A 16,350-nucleotide genomic window follows, 5' to 3' on the forward strand; every position below is an offset into this window, starting at 1 on the left:
CTCAACCTCAAACAAATTGACACTATGTAATCAAATCAACTAGGTCTTTTTATGAAGCCTTAAATGCCAAACCAAAACTAATATCAAAGCTATAAAAAATCCCACAAGTATCACTGTCAAACTCTTCAATTCAGGATCTAGGTAGAGCTCACACCCAAATATTATTTTACAACCTATTGACAGTGCTAGACCCACCAACATTCAAGGGGTATCCTTGATATGTGGTCCCAATTAGACCTCACACCATTTGGGATAGGAGCCCCATCTGGAATATGGCCTAGTTTTTGGTTATCTTAAAGATATGCCTTGGCTCTAACTGTCAACAAGAGAGAGGAATGTGAATGCACTTTTGAAAAGAAAGGGGGTGTTCCTGGCAAGTGTTCAATTGTATGTGTTTCAAATTTATTTCATTGCAGAGGGGAGGAAAGGTAAACCTATAAGAGAGAGGTAGTAGTACCACCCTAGTAGAGACCCACATGAACAAGAGAGATCCATACAACATCAAGCAGAATAGCCCATAGAGATGTGTTGCTCATTGACACCAATGTAACAAGAAATATTTGTCTAATATCCAATGGAATAGTCCTTTAGGACACGATAACTAAAATATAAATTATAACACATTCTCAATATGATGAGTACCAAAATAACCAAAATATTTTGACTACTTTAGCACAGATGAAAGCAAACATGAATTACAAACATTCACAAAATAGTCTTACAAATATCCATAATCCATGCATGAAGAATGTGTTGGCCCATAGAGCTTCTTATATTAAGTAAAAGTTCCAAGGCACATGTATACAATGAACACCACTAGCTCCAATATTGGAGTGTTGGAGCCACTCCTTGCTCCTCAAAAGAACTAGCTTATCTCTCTAATGCCTTGCGGGAGGAGCCAAGGTGAAAAGTCCTTTTCTCTTACAATGAGGGTGTATATATAACAAGGAAGTGATGCTTCACCTACCTTATGACTCTTCATCTACCCTCATGACTGTTTGACTTCCTATGACTTATCACTTTACATGACTCTTCATATTCCATACATGTCCTTTGGACTTCCACTTTACAATACATTTTCAAGACATAATTTACATCGTTAAATAGAATGGTGTGGTATGTGACAACTCATGACATGGCATGACATGACACTAATGAAATAAACTACTTGATGATGTGGAAATTTCAAGCCACTTTTGCTATTGTGTGTTGTAGGTCTTCTTGAGAATGATCTTCTTTTCACCTTCGCATGGCTTGGTGAAAAGGGATCTTTAATAATCTCAAGTGTCCCTTTGCTTTCTCTTAATTGATCAGCTTGCATACTTAGTTACAAGATGGTATTTCAGCATGTTGCACTCCTTCATCTCCTTGTTCATCATCTCGACATGAAATAATAAGGTACATTTTTATGCAATTCACTCATGATGAGACGAAATAAGTCTGACACCCGCTAGCCTAATATTGTACATACAAATCCACTAACTGGGCCGAAACTGAATGGAGGGTTGGGTAAGGGGCTTAGTGAATATACAGTTGTGTAGTTCAAGTATTTAAGGGGAGCCTTGAGCCTTGAGAATACATGGTACATAGTTTAAGATGGGTTGAGGGGACAAATTGTGTATTTCTAAGGGTTAGTGTGACAGTCTGAAGGGATGAGAATTGGGTGAGCACATTGCACCGTTTTGGGAAGACAAGAAAGTAGGGCCATTGTGCATTTTAACAGGAGCTCAAGGACAATATTGAGGCTAGAGACTACACAGTTTGCTATTATGGCCAGTCTGGGAGAAGCAATTACACAATTTTGGGAGTTAAGGTTAGGGCTTGAGCACAAAAAGTGCGTAGTGTAGCAGTCTTGGGAGGTAGGAACTACACATTACATAGTTCCAAGAGGCAAGGTCATAGTAGAGGACTAATACTGTGTAATGCACAGTTTAGGGAGGCCGGGTGAAGCTAGGTTTCTTGGTCGGTGTTGTGAAGGAAAATCCCCTCTGCAGACATAAGCGATCCCTCTAGCCCAAAGAGTGGGTCTAGCAACAAACCAAACAATCTAATACTCACTTTCCTAGTTTATGCTTGACGAATGTAATGAGAAAGAGGCACCTACCTCGTTCTGATGCTAATCACTCATTCTTCAGAGATGGCTTTGAATCTTTCTCTCTAGGCCTCGCTCCTAAGTTGTTCTTCACATTTGGAAACCTGCAAGAAATATCAAAGTACTATACAAGACACGAGAGAATATATAACATATATCAAGCATTAACTACTTAACAGATCAAGGAACATTAAGATAATTGCATAAATATTTACACAATTATGGAAAGTGAACATCATATGTATATATTAAGAAAATGAAAAGGGAAGCATACAACCTATGCCTTGATATTGAGGCCTTCCTTTGGGTGGATGTCCAAGTCCAAGCAAAGACTCTTCAAGCACTCCTTCTCCAAGATATAAATGGGAAGCATGTAAGCATAATCACAACATAGGAATGCAATAATCAATGACCAACCATTTGGGAATGGAAGGGGGTTAATTTATAGGAAGGGAGAGGGAGTTAGGGATCTAGAAAAGAGGGAGGAAGGTTCACATCTCAAGGGGAAAGCCCATGATGATAAGATCAAGAGGCCCAAATGAGAGAGCTCGACAATATCAACAACAACCAATATCCAGCTCGTTGTTTCGAAGGTTATAGTTGGTGAAGGTTCTCCTCTAGTTTTGGAAAAACTTCTAGAAGGAAGCCAAGACAAGTTTTCCAATGAAAACCCACGTTGGTAGCATGAGTGTCTAACTGAGAAACCTGCCATCAGCATAGGAAAGCAATGGAGAAAAACACGCTGATGCCATAAATTATGTTTTAAGGAAACTTTCTCCAAAATGATTTTAGGGAAACTTTCCTTTGATTCTTCAGGGAGGTTTTGGTCTATATATCATGATGGATATTCTACACAGTGATCAATGTTTTAGAACTCCAGGATATGGCACAGGAAGTGAATAGGAGACATGAAAAAATACTATGTAATAGATTCCCCCTGTTAACACCCAGGTTGTTCCCTATGACTCCCAAGGAAATACGGCCGGGGTAACCACTAACCAATCTTTGGATTACAGCTTCTAGCCAAGCTGAAATCAGAGAGGGCTCTCTCTTTATGATCTGTCTCTGTTATGATGGTGTTTTAGGCTAGATGTGAAGTTTAATTTTGGTTCAATTGTTTGGTTGGAAAAGGTTCAGTCAAACGTGTATGCTCTTACCAGCATATTATATAACATTGGGCAATGGAGTCAGTGGTCCTTTGGTTTGGTGTGCTATGTTGATACAGTAATGAAAGCTGCAGAGCAGGGTAATTGTCCGGGGAACAAAGCTTTGAAATTGAGTTTGTGTGTAACATGTTCAGGATAAGAAAGGCAATTAAGGATCTTTCTATAAACTGGTATGAAAGGAAAAGCAATTGTTACCTGGAAGCATTTAAGAATTTCTAGATAACATTCACAGCATGGAATTAAATGTAACATGAGCATTTAAGAATTCATGTCTGTTTTAATCCTGAAGAAAACATTTACAGCAATATAAGATTGAGCACAGGGTGTTAAGAAACATGTCCTGAACTATTCTTTTTCTTTATTGCTAGATATGATGAAAATACGAAAATGAAATAACATAGGGAAACGAAACAGAGTTTAAAGAAGACATATCATTCCACCAGACAACGCAAGGATTCTGCAACAGCACTTAAATTATCAACAAGACACCATAGCTTCAGGAAATCACTGAGCTGAAATTGCTCTTTGTATTAAACTTTTCTGAAAGTACAGAGTATACATGCCTCAGAGTAAAATTTACCAACCCCTTATGCGTTACTAAGGGGGGTATATATACAAATTTACATTAGAAAATATCTGAATGAAGAGTAAATGCTCCATAAATGTCCTACCAACTGCTGGAGTGCAGCAGCTGAAAGAGTAAATGTTGTAATAACTTTTAGTCCCTTAGCTGTCAAAAATGGTCAGAGACTGTTGACTTGGTGGCAATTGGAGTCGGTTGGAGACGCATTGTTCAAAACTTGGCTAGCCATCATTGTCTATGTGATGAGTCACCTTTTGGCGCTCTTTAAACGCTAACCTTTTTGATGTCTGTCTTCTGGTGACTTGGGGCTGTCAGTGACCGAATGACTTGAAGCTATCGTGGCAAAATTTGGAGCATGGCCTGCCACCAGTCCTCCTTAGGCATTTGATGTCTCCGAATTTTTATTAGAGTCTCATCGGCCTCTGTATACCGCCAAAAGTTAGGAGGAGTTTCAAACAAATGATTTGCCTCACTTTCAATGAAGAATAGGCCTTCAAGTTTAGTGTACAAGCTCTGTCCTGTTGGAGGCCCTGTTTCCTCAGGAGTACTGCCAGATGCAGTGATTTGATTTTCAATGTAAGTAGCCATCCTGTTGGTGAATTGATCTCTGGTAATCAATTTCCCTGTGCTGTTCAGCAGGCCAGGCAGTCCCCTTGCTTGCAGCATTCCCATTTTGAGTTTATACTCCTCCACCTCAGCCTGTATTTCATAGCATTTTCTTTCTACAGTCTGTTCATAACTTCTGAGAGTTAGCACCTTTTTAGTTGTGAGGATGGCCTCTGTTCTGTTGACGATGCCAATGGCTGCCAGCTCCTCTTTGTCTTGCCTGTTCAAAAAATCTATCAGTTGGTTTGCCTGCTCAGGTCTGTTTCCCAGCACTGTTTTGGCCCTCTGGATTTCTGTCTGTGCTTGGCCAATTAAATCCATGTACTCATGGATTGTTTTGATGGATTTCCATTGTTTGGTGATAGCTTGGGTAATCTTACCCCACAGAATTCTTTTTATGTCGGCCATGGTACTTTCCAGATTGAGCTCCTTCTCCAGGGCCTTTATTTTATCCTTCAGGGCCTTAATTTCTCTGCCCTGCTCTGCTACTGTTACCTTTGATTTATCATATTTGGCATCTATCTCTGCCAATTTTTCTTTTGCTTTCTTTATTTCATCCGCCTGGAGCTCCATTGCCTTGACAGCCTTGGTCAATTCTTCTACGCTCGGGTGTGCATCTGGAGCTGCTGTTGTGCCTGCTGCTTCTGTTGTGGGGGCCACTGCTGCCCCTGAAGTTGTTGCTGTTGTTGAATCTGTTGGAGGAGCTTGGACTGTAGATTCTCCCTGTTTGTCATGTAGTGCTCCTTCTAGCTCTTTCTCCAATTCTTTGATCCTTTGATCTTGCTGTAATAAGAGGTCAAGTTGTTCATCAACTTGCTTTTCTTTTTGTAGTTCAGCTGTCTGAGGGTGTTCTGTAGGCAACAGCTTCAACCTTTTCCTCATAGCATTTAGATCATCATCCTTTTTCTTTAGGAGGGCCTTTACACCTATTGGATCACTAGGATCATGTCCTAGATCAACAATGATCTCCTCAAGAGACTTTATTCTATTGTCCTTGGCCTTAGAGGACATTCTCTCAAAATCCAGCTGAGTATTGGTGTTCTTTAGGGATTCCTTCAGCTCATGGGCCAATGTGGCTTTCTCCACCAAGGTGGCATAGACCATCTCCCCAGTCTGCTTGTGGAGTTCAATCTGGTCCATAGGATGTATGTCTTTAGCTAGGACCTCCACCCTTGTTTTGATGAAATCTGCAGTTGTCATTGGCTGTGGCCCCTTGGGCTTGAAATGACTGAATATCATCTTTTCTTCCTTAAAGTCATAAACAGACATTAATCTCTCCTGCTGGGCTGGTGTAGCATCTATGAACTGCTTGTAGACCTCAGCCCTTAATAGCTCATTTGCTGCCTTGATTTTCTTAAAAGAAGCCTTAGTGCCTTTAGGCTTCTTGCTTTGCTGAGAAGAGGATGACACCTCCAAACCAAGCTGTAAAGTTTGCTCCTGCTGAAAGGAGCTTGTCCCTGTATGTTGGCTGCCCTCCCTGTCTTTTCCTGTACTGTTCAAGACATCTTCAGTAATGTCTTCCACCTCTGGGGAGTCTGCCCTTTTCCTTTTAGCCTCTGGCTGATGGGAGGATCCACTAATAGGAGTGGACTCTTCTCTGTCTCTTTTAGTGCCCCTCTCCTCATGGGCTGGGGTCTGCAAAATAGGTGCTATTGGAGGTTCAGTTTGTGGAGGAGGAGTTTGCATTATGGGGGTCTCTGGCAGCCCAGTCTGTGCTTGTTGCTGCTCTGTTTGCTGATCTGTTTGTTCCTTTCCTGCTTCATCCTCTGCATCCATTATGCCTTTGCCTTTATCTATTGTTGCTGCCGATGTAGAGGGTGCCTGTGGTGCTGTCCTTGTCACTGAGGTCCCTTCTCCCACTGAGTGAGGCGTCCTAAAAGGTACCTGCTGCACATAGTCCGGGTCAATAGTCTTCTCAAGCTCTTTCATGTTTTTAAGCATTCTTTCTTCTTCAGTTAAACTCTCCACTAGAGTGTCCAGCTGCCATTCTTGCAAGTTGGCATACTTTTCTATGTGTGGGTAGTGGCAGTGCTTAATACCTAGGAGTCTGTACTTATTTCTCCTAGCAGTGATGAAACCTTGAGGGTCATAAGGGACCCATCGAAAACTATAGGACAACTTATATTTGTCCTTGAGGATCAAGTCTGCAGATTCCCATCCTTCCTTCTTGTTAATAATGAAGGGGCCCAACTCATTTTTGTAATTAAGGTGGGCCTTTTTCTTGGAGCTGTGGAAATGGGTGAGGTCTGACTGAATTAATTGCCTGTAATACTCCAAGGCAAATAATCTCATAGGTACATACTTGGGGAGCCTATATGGACAGAGCTCACAGCCATATACTCTGAACACAGTATGGTGTTCATATAGGTACCAGTCACCTATTTTGTACTTCTTAGATAGCTGCATAGCTTTCTTGATCTCATTAGATATTCTAGGTGGAGGGGACCTCATCAGCATGCAAGAGACTGGGTACACAAACTGGTCAACAAATTCACAGTAGGTATAGGGTGAATTTGTGACTTTATGATAAACTGAGGTCCAGAAGATGACAGATCTTCTCTCCCCTTTATTATCCAGCCTTCTGATGTAGCATGGGAAGGCTTCAGAATGATGAAACATGAACAGGTGGTAGATGTAAGCTGAGTATCTGAAGACCCCCTGTCTGTCCACTTTGCTTAATTGATCATGAATCTTATTGGCTATAAACTTAGCAAAGTTATACTTTCGGGCAGGGGGTTGACGCGGGCTGTAAACAGACAGCAACACTAGCATGGATTTATCCACATGCTCACTGTTTTGGTATCCCAATACATAGGCTATCATGTCTAGTAATAGCCTGCCTATATCATCAAAATGCTCCCTCAGATAGGGAGGTGGCCCTGTAGGCTGGCATTCAGGTCTCATGAAGTTCCGGGTGACCTTTTGCAGCTCCTCACTGGTCATCTTATCACCAGTTTCCAGCAAATAAGTTGTGGAGAACGGGATCAGCAACTCTGTCTGATCAAACTGTAACATCTTGTTGATGGAGTCAGCATTTACATAGAAGAGGATCCTCCCTGATGGAGTATTGACAGCTCTGTGCTGGACATCATAGTGTTCAGCACATAGGTGAATGATTTCAGGGAAAACATTCACAGCTGGGAGACAGTAATAGGGCAGGTTTGACTCCCATATCCCATGTGTACCATGCCCATCCTTATAATCTTCCCTTAGTTGAGTGAAGATCTTCAAGAAGTCCCTGTCTCCCTCAAAGTCCTCAATGAGACAATCCTTGTCAATGAATGGCAAGGCCTCCAGCTCCTTGTTGGTTTGATTTAATGGAGCTACACTGAGGGAAGAGGATGTAGAGGCTGCCATGATATAATCTGAATTTGTGCAGGTGGAGGTACTGGCTTGACAAGTCTATAAAGACTTAAGTAGCAGGTGAACTGTAAACACAGTCTGGTGTCCTCTTTTAGTGAATAAAGGTAAACAGGTTTGTAAGTTGCTGCAAATTCACAGGGATGTGAATTGCTAATAGATAAGTTGCAGAGATATTGATGTTTCTTTTTATAAATAATGCAGGTGGCCTGTACTCGGCAAAAGGGAACAATGTTGAGCACCTCGGGGGCAATTTTACAGTTTTAGCCCGCGGACTGATTGCTCCAATGTCGAATTGTGGTTTAGGGATGGTGCAGATTGCTTGGGTTTAGTTTAGGTAATCAGGCAGAACTAAATTAAGTAGTTTTACCAGTCCTTTAATGGTGATTTTTACAGATAATTGGAATGCAGGGGCAAAGTGGGAAAACTGGCAAAGTACCTGGAAAAACCGACTTGGAAGCTCGCGGGCCGGGCTGTGGAGACTTAGTGCCGTCGAATTCCGAACTTTCAGCGGTTGAATTGTCGAATTTGATGGCTGGCTGAGAAAATTCGCGGCAGCTGTTGGCAACGGCTAGTTCTCTTTTGCATGAAAATGACCGAAAACGGCTTATTTAGTCGTTTAAAACGTTAATTTTGGTAAAAGTGTGCATTTGGCGCTTTTCCGCCGATGACGTCAGCATGACGTCATGGCGGGACCCGGGTACGGAGGTGACGTGGCAGCGGAGGTGTCTGCCAGGGTGGCAGGACATGGTGGCGGGCGGATGCGGTGGCAGGTCCGCGTGGAGGGCCACGGGACGCTGGGGCGGGCACTGGTGAGGTGACGTCAGGGTGACGTGCCAATGACGTAGGAGGGAGGGTGGTAACAGGGGTGGTGGTAAGCGGGTTCCCCGCACCACCTTTGGGAAAAGGCGGTAACGGGGAGGGGGGCTCCGAACAACCCCACCGCCTGCCACGCGTCCCCTGTACGGGACGGCCAAAACCACTTTCCCCGGACGCTAAAGGTCGGCAGGTCGGGGAGTGAAAATGACCGCCCACCTTTAGATCTGGGCGACGGAGATCGGATGGCTGGCGGGCCCTCCGACGGATCGAGCAGGTTGGGGGGGGTCCCGCCGGCACAATATAATATTCAATTTAATATTTGGGGCGGAGGACTATAGAAAAATGGGTTTTTCGTAGTGTTTTGGGTTTTCTGGGTTTTTCGCAAGGGTTTATACAAGAAAAAGGGGTTTTGTGTGTTTTTTAGCAAAGGGACGGTGAGGGTTGAGGGGAAAGATTTCTGCTCATAACCAGAGTTTAGAGCACATCCAAGACAAGGTTGACCACAGTCCCAGATGGACTGAAGTCCCCTTAGACCATTTACTTGGCTATAATGCCAAAAGGAGAATATGTAGATAATGCTGGGATTTATACACCATGGTGTTTAATACTAGTAGGGGAAAGGTGACACAGGGATTTACATAGTAAAGTTAAAATCAATATGGATGGAGGTAAATGAAGGGGAAAAACACTAGATTTGTTTGCAAAACACTTAGTTTAAAGAGTAGATCAAAATGAAAAGATTTTACACAGGAAATGTGGCTTCCAAAGGATTTGAATTCAATCATAATACCACAAATAATTCCATGAAATGCCAATTCAAAGGGGATGTCAGTAAATGATATGAGAATGGGGAAAGAGGGAAGTTAGTCATGTTCCTTGCTGTAACATGATGAAGATGAACCCCTTGTCTTTTTGATAGATTTTCCTTGGAAAACACAGTTCATACATCTGAAATTGGTAAAGATAACCTTTCTGCAACCCCCACTACCTACCCAGCTACTTGCCTAGCATTTTTTATTTCTTCTTGGAGGGTGCACTTGGACTTGCAGACCCTTACTTGCCTTTTCTTTTCTTTGGATTTTTCTTTTGCTTTTCTACCTACTTCTACCCTTATTGCTTCCAAGGTCCCAGATTAAGCAGTTGGGAGCCTTTTCTTCTCTACCTGAACTACTTGTCTGCCAAGATTAAACAATTTGGACAGACTTCTTTCTCTAATCTATAACTGCAATTTAAAGCATGGCATGATCCAGATTAAACTGTTGGATCATCCATCAAAATTGAAACAAGGCCATCAAAATTGAAACAAGGAGAAGCTCTTTACACACCTTGTCTTCTCTAGGAAATATGGGATCTTTGGATAATCAAAGCTGAGCATATTTGGACTTTCCCATGTCAATCATGAAATATGAAACCTATTGGTATAGGTAGCTAACAGTGGCTCCACATGGGGATGGTTTTTCACTTGAAAGACCAAGAACAGCAGGTCAGATTGCCTTGGCCATTGGCTGTTTTTACCAATCTTTGAAGTTTGCTGTTTTGAAGGCCAAAATTGTGCTTTTCCTCCTTGGTATATCTCTACATTTATGTGCCTTTTTCTGCCGGTTAATGAACTTGAAAAAACTGCATTTTTTGTAATCTAAACAGGAAGTAGTATATGTACATCTGCATATATATACAAAGGAACCTCAAGCTGCCTTTATGGGTTATATTCAAAATAATGCTTCAGCATCCTGCCATTGACAGGACCTTCATCCAAGTCAATCTCATTAAGACTTTTTAGGAAGTAAGTGTTGTTGCCCTGCACTGCTTGGACAGCAAATGGTCCTCTCCATAAGGAATCAAATTTTCCATGTTTTCCCTTCTCCTCTCTTCTTGCATCCCACTTGAGGACTTTATCACCAACATTAAAATCTTCTGCTTTGGTTCTTCTGTCAAAGGCCTTCTTTAATTTTTCTTGTAATACCTGAGCTCTGCTGAAAACTTGATCTCTGGTTTGCTGCAGGCATATGATTTGATTTATCCTTCTTTGCATATCATTTGGTTCAGCTTGGCTTTCTTGAAGAAGTTTCATAACAGGTACTCCTAGTGATGAGGGAAATTTGGCTTCTAGTCCATAAACCAACTCATAAGGGCTGCTCCCAATTGATCTTTTGGTTGTCAGTCTATCTGCCCATAAGGCATTGACTAGCTTCTTATGCCAATTCTTTTTATTTTCTTCTAGCACCTTCTTTATGATGTTCACTAGGCTTTTGTTTGATGATTCAGCTAGGCCATTTCCTTGGGGATAGTATGCAGTAGAATGGCCCAAAGTAATATGAAATTTACGGCAAAAGTTCACCATTTTCTTGGATCTGAAAGCAACAGCATTGTCTGTTATTATTTTGTCCGGGCACCCAAATCTGGCCAGTATGTTGTTCTCCAAAAACTGAATGATTATTGAATCATTTGCTTGTCTGCATGGGGAAGCTTCAATCCATTTGGTGAAATAGTCTGTGGCTGTCAGGATCCATCTGTGTTGTCCTGAAGATGAGGGATGAATTTCCCCAATGAAATCCAAGCCCCACTACTGAAAAGGTCTTTCTGTGGCAATGGGTCTTAGGGAGAGTGGCAGCAACTGTCTTTTGCCCTCAAACACTTGGCATTTGTGACATGAGGTTGCGAATTTCTTGACATCAGAGAACATGGTGGGCCAGTAATAACCAGCCCTCAGTATTTTATCCACAGTGGACTTCCAGTACAAATGTCCACCACAGTCTCCTGCATGAAACTCTTGCATAATATTGTTAGTTTCATTTTCCATTAAACAGTGCAGCAATATTCCTTCATGGTTTTTCCAAAGTAAATTGCCATCCATCACACAAAATCTAGATGTTTTCATTTTTAAGAACCTACACTTAGTTTTGGACAGTCCTGGGGGAGCACACAAGTTTTGTAAGACATAACAGATATCAGAGTACCAAGGTGATTGTACAAAGGCTACATTGATCTTTGGAGTCGTCAGCTCTGTTTCACTGTCCAGCTGATTGATGTCTAGGACTTGGAAATTTGTTTCTGTCATTAATTTGGCCAAGCCTTGCCCTTTTATTAGCTTTGTAGGTTTTATTTCAATGTCAAATTCTAGTATGCTGGCAATCCATTTTCCTCTCCTGCCTTCTAAATTTTCTTGAGTGAGAATGTCTTTGACAATAGGACTTGGCACATATGCTATAACATGGGAATAGAGGATATAAATCCTGAAGTCTTTAATTGCTTTGACTAAAGCATAAGCTTGTTTTTCCATGATTTGATACTTCAAAGGTGCATCTCTGAGGGCTTTGCTAAAGAAAGCAATTGGCTTCTCATTTCCTTGGTCATCCTTTTGTAATAAAACAGCAGCAATAGTATGTTGGGAGGCAAAAGAGAAAATGATAAATTCTCTGTCAAATTGTGGATTAGTCAACACTGGGGTTTGGGTAAGGGCCAGTTTTATACCTTCAAAGGCTTGCTTGGCTTCAACAGTCCATTTGACCTTTGAATCTTTCTTTAGCATGTTGTTTAATAATCTGCTTAGTTCTGCTAAGTTCGGGATAAACCTTCTCAAGAAATTGATTTTTCCCAAGAATCCTTGCAATTCCTTGACATTCCTTGGGTGGGGCATTTGTAAGATGGCTTGGATTCTATCTAGATCAATCCTAATACCATCTTTTGAGATGATGTGTCCTAGGAGTTTGCCTTCCTCCAAACCAAATAAAGATTTCTTAGGATTTAAGGAAATTCCATATTTCCTGCAAGTTAAGAAAATCTGCCTTAAATGTTTCAAATGTTCTTGATCAGATTTAGAAAAAGGTGTGAGGTCATCTAGGTAAATGACTAAGAAGTCATGAATTTCTTTTGCAAAAGCAATATCCATTGCTCTTTGAAATGTTGCCCCTGCATTTTTCAGTCCAAAGGGCATTTTTACATATTTGAAAGTTCCCCATGGGGTTGTAAATGCAGTTTTATCTTGGTCATCAGGGTGTACCAGGATTTGATTGAAGCCTGAGAATCCATCTAGCAGTGAGATCCTTGAGGCCCCTACCACCCTTTGAAGAATGTGATCCATCTTGGGTAAGGGGTAGTTGTCTTTGAGGGATACTTGGTTCAGATTCCTTAAGTCCACACACAGCCTAATTTCACCGGTCTTCTTTCTTGTAGGGACCAAGTTGGAGATCCATTCAGAGAATCTGATTGGTGCTATGATGCCTGCCTTAAACATCTTCTGTACTTCTTGTTCCATTGCTGGGAGAAGCATAGGATTGATTCTCCTCAATTTTTGTTTAAAGGGCTTTTGATCAGGTTTGAGAGGGATAGTGTGCTGAATAACAGAGGTATCATAGGACTTTAGATCCTCATAACCCCATGCGAAGACATCCTGGAACTCTTTAAAAAGGTCAATGTATTTTGGCTTTTGGTCAGGAGGTAAAGAAGCAGACAGTTTAATTATCTTGGGCTTTTCCACAGTCCCAATGTTGCACTCTTCTATGGCATTGTTGATGGGCTGCATTTTTGGCTTGCTGGGAACATCATTTGAATAAAAAATGTCTTCCAAAGGAGCTAAGCCAGTGGGTAAAAAGTTGTCTTTCAGCTCTATGATTTCAGCCTCAACATTGGTCATTTCTTCACAATTGATTGATTGGATTTGCTGAATGTTCTCTTTGTTGAAAATGGTTGGGTTTAGCATTTGTTTTGTTGTTCTAGGTGATATTGGGTGAACAACCTGTTGTAACTGTAGTTGTGATTGACTTGCTCTGTCAAGTATTTGTGATTGACTTGCTCTGTCAGTGTCAATATTTAATCCTACAAATTCTTGTTGTAAAGTTAAAAAATTGTTTATTTGCATATCATCCTCAAATACTTGCCAATCTTTGACATTGTTTGGAACAGAGGGTCTGTGTTTAATTTCAGCTGTAAAACAGTTGTTGGGTTCCAGTGGCAATTTGCAAGTGCTAGCAAATGTTGCCAAACTATGTGCATGGAGATTGTGGGTTCTGGAAATTTTGGTGATTTGGGATTCAGAGAAGGTTTTTAGTATCTCAGTCACAGCAGACCTATAGGACCTCAACCTTTTGTCATTGGTGACAAAGTTTCCTTTCACTTGTTGAATGACCAGGTCAGAATCTCCCATGATTGAAACCCTAGCAGCTTGTAATGACTTTACTAGCTTCAGACCTAGTAGAAGGGCTTCATATTCTGCCATGTTGTTAGTACATTTGAAATTCAATCTATAGGCTCTGCCTTCTGCATGACTTTTTTCTTTATTGTGTACCCAAACTCCAGCTCCTGCTCCTAATTTGTTAACTGAACCATCAAATTCAAGGAACCATAGAATATCCTGGTGGAAAGGAGATTTGATGGTATGTTCATGGGTTGGTAATGTAAGTAGCAATTGTAGTTTTTTCTCTAGCTTGTCTTCTAGGACAGTCTCGTCATTTAATTGGATGTTCTCGACAATTAAGGCAGCAGCACTGTCAAACGTTTGATTGACTGTTATTTCAGGAGTGATACTACTCTCATTTGCATCTTCCTCCTGTATGAATGCCTTGGTTTCCACTTCACCTTTTGAGGGAGTGGTTGTATCATTGAAGAGAATGTATGAGTCTATGTCTGAATGGATAGCATATATAGGAAAATTTTGAGGTTTTTCTTCGCTGCTGACCATGTACTTCATTAGTGTTTCTCTATATAGTCTTTTTGGTTGCCCAAACACAGATATGGTGGCATATGACATGTCTAATTGTAGGGAACCTTGGAGTTTGGCTCCCCATGATCTTGATAATAGCATTCCATACTTAGGTGGGATATCAGCAACTACCACATCCATTAGGATTGTCTTGTTTGGGTATTGAACTAGAGAGACACATAAGTCTTTTATGAGACCTAGACACTTGACTTGGCTGGAGTCAAAGGAAAACAGATCCTTGTATGGTCTTGTTATGTCTAAATTCAATCTCTCCATGACTGCTTTTGGCATAAGATTGTGAGAGGCACCTGAGTCAAACATTGCATTATGTAGTATTTTGTCATGAATATGTAAACTGACATAAAAAGGCAGTACCCCTGTGACTACTGTTTTTCCATCCACTTGTGGGCCAAACAGGAGTTCTGGGGTGTCATCCAGTACATTGACATCATCTTTGTTGCTAGTGAGTTGAAGGGACCTATTGATTTGCAATTTATAGCTGTGATGCTTGGCTAATTCCAAGAGAGGAATTGCTATTTTTATTTTGCCAATTTCTGCTTCTAGATCAAAAGGTTTGTCAGATTGGGTCTTGGGGTTATAGGTGACAGTTCTTTCCTTGTTCATTAAGTCTCCTTCTAGATTTTTGTCTTGACTTTGAGATTTATCCCTTTTACTCATCTCTTGAGGAGCAACATTTAAATTAGGGTGAGAAGACGAAGTGTCCAGAGACTGTTGTCTTAAGGACAGTGGCTCTGTGATTTCTTCAACAATCACTTCTTCTGTAGGTGAATTTAGTTTGTCACTAGGTGGTGTGACTATAACTCTTTCAGGCTGCTGATTATCCTTTTTCTTTTCAGGCTGGTTGACATTCACAGTTCTGCTCCTTAGCTTGTACTGTTTATGGACTTCATAAACAGCAGTGTCATAGCCTTGTTTAAAGTCAAAGGATTCCCCTGATTTAGTGTGGAACAATTTGATTTCTTCATCCTCATGATCTTCTTGTGTTAAGAAAACTTGACTTTCACCATCCAGCCCTATTAAATTAATCTCAGGATCTTCATTGGGCTCAGCCGAAGTGGAGGTTTCAGCATAATTTTCTTGGAATGGGGGTCTGATTTCTGGATCAGCATTAGCCCTGCCATTGTTTGTATTTGGGTTCCTCCTAAAATTTGGATTTCTAGGAGGGTTATTGTGGAGCTTCCCATGATGCTTTTCTTTCAACTGATTCCACCCTGTCACCCAGTCTCTTCATGCTATTGAGTATGGCATCAAGTTTTTGATCAAAGGCTATGGGTTCTTCTTTGTATATGCTTCTCTTTTCTAACCTTGCCCTGTTTCTCTTGGCAATCAAGTTTGCTTCTACTGTGACAGCAGCCTTTTGAGCATCTTCAAGGGTTTCAGGTTCTCTTTCCCTCAACTGAAATGCTATGTCAGAATCAAATCCATCAGGGAATTTGTACAAGTCCAAATCAGGGGGGGGTCTCAAGTTTTGTGGTATCGCATTGTACACATTGTTGAATCTGGCACAATACTCCAGAATAGTTTCTTGAGGACCTCTCTTGATTGTTTCATATTCACCAAGTATGTGCAGGGGATCTTTCTTCTTCTCCCATCTGGTAGTAAAGGCCTGATAAAGCTCATCAGGGGTCGTAATAGTGTTTGCAGCGATCGACCTGAACCAGGTTCTAACATCACCTGTCAGACTTTGGACAAAAATTCTCATCCTCACACTGTCATCATCTATCTCATAGTTTTCAAAATGATCTTGCATCCTCTTAGCATGTTGGATGGCAGAGTAAGGGCCAGTGGAGTCAAAATATGAGATTTTGGTTTGGTAATCCTGGGGTAGAGCTGGTGGATTAGCAGGTAGCCGCAAGGGTGCATATCTATTTGCCATATTTGGTGGGTTGGGTGTATTTATAGGGACTGCTGGGATAATAGGAACAGTGGGTACCACAGGGGTAACAGGTGAGGCTGAACCTGAATGATGGTTGAAGGGGATATGTGCAGTGAATGAAGATGAGGG

This window comes from Pinus tabuliformis, chromosome 4_2 (assembly GCF_031772625.1).
Source record: "Pinus tabuliformis cultivar Carrire ecotype Pingquan chromosome 4_2, CPIR1, whole genome shotgun sequence".
NCBI lineage: Eukaryota > Viridiplantae > Streptophyta > Pinopsida > Pinales > Pinaceae > Pinus > Pinus tabuliformis.